This window comes from Carlito syrichta, unplaced genomic scaffold, assembly GCF_000164805.1.
Source record: "Carlito syrichta isolate Samal-C Ts95f unplaced genomic scaffold, Tarsius_syrichta-2.0.1 Scaffold253521, whole genome shotgun sequence".
NCBI lineage: Eukaryota > Metazoa > Chordata > Mammalia > Primates > Tarsiidae > Carlito > Carlito syrichta.
Window position 1 is genome coordinate 63,241 of NW_007197617.1, and position 1,771 is coordinate 65,011.

Consider the following 1,771-nt stretch of genomic DNA (forward strand, 5'->3'; position numbering starts at 1 on the left):
TTTTGTTCTTACTTTTGTTTCTCAATAGATAAAGTGCTTTCCCTCTGCTCCTTTCAAGATTTATTGTTTGTGCAAAATAATCATAGAAGGCAAGAGAAGGAAATAAGAGGAATACATATTGAAAAAAAGGAAATAGAACCATTCCTATTTGAAAATGACATGAATGTCATCTGAATTGCTAAGGAATCCAAAGAAATAAATAAGTTAACTCCTAAAACTTACAAGTGCACTTAGCAAAGTCTCAGGATACAAGATCAAAACACAGAACGAGTTTCATGTCTATATGCTATCAACAAATTTATGGAAACTGAAATTTAAAGCACAGTGCTATTTATAATTTCTCCAAAAAAATAAATAACTTAGGTATAAATCTAATAAAACCTGTACAAGATCTGTATGCTGAAAATTACAAAATGTCAATCTTTTTTTAAAAATCTTTTAAAAGACCTAAATAAGTAGAGAAAAATACCATGTTCATGATTGGAGGACTCAACATAGTATAGATGACAATGCTCCCCAAACTATGATTTAACAAAATTCTATCAAGGTTTTTGCAACATAGAAAAGCTTATTCCAAAAAATCATATGGAAGGTTAAAGGACCTAAAATTCCTATACAGTTTTCAAAAAGAAAAATGACATTGGAGAATTCACTCTACCTGATGTCAAGGCTTACTGTACAACTAAAATAATATGGATAGTGGTATTGGTAAAGGATAGGCATAGAGATAATGGAAAAAATAGGGAGCCAAGAAATAGTTCCACACAAACAACCCAACTAATATTTGACAAAAACACAATATCAAGTCAATGAAGAAAGGATAGCCTTTTCAACAAATGATGCTAGTGTAATTGACTATTCCTACACACAAAAAAAAAATTAAACCTTGAACTAAACCTCCAGTCTTATATAAAAATGAACTCAAAGTGGTTCATGGACATAAACATAAAATATAAGAATATTAGACTTTTGGGAAAAACACAAGATAAAATCCTCAGGACCTAGAGTGAAGCAGTTTTCGGAACTGACACCAAAAACATGATCCAAAAATGGAAAAATTGATCAGGAGAGTTCATTAAAATTTTTAAATTTTGCTATATGAAAAAAATCTATGAGTGTGAATGAACTTGATTATTCTGCTTTTATTCAAGTGTATTTGAGTTGATCACATCTTTATGTGACTAAACTCTGTGGAGTCATTCTTGGATAAAATATTATTTTTAGCAAAAAAAGAAAAAGTCTACAAAGAGGATTAACTGGCAAGCTACAGACTTGGAAAATATATTTGTAAACCATACATCTGGCAAAGGACTTGTATCTAGTACATAAAAAGAATTCTCAAAACTCAGTAACTATTTTAAAAATTCAGTTAGAAAATGGGCAAAAGACGTAAATGACATTGCACTGAAGTGGACATACAAATGTCAAACAGGCCCATGAAAACATCACTAACCATTAGAGAAAAGCAAATTAAAATCACACTGAGATACCACTATACACCTATCAGAAAGGTTAAAAATATACACCTAACAGAAAGATTAAAAAATGTGTTTTAATTGTGATAGCACCAAATGCTGGCAAGGATACAGAGAAATTCAATCACTCATGCATTCTTAGTAGGAACGTAAAATGGTACGGTCACTCAGAAAAACAGTCTGACGGTTTCTTATAAAACTAAACATTCACTTGTAACCAGACCCAGGTCCAGGTGCTCATCACCCAAAAGCCAAACTCAAGAGACAAGAGTTGTTGGAAGAAAAAGAGGATTTAT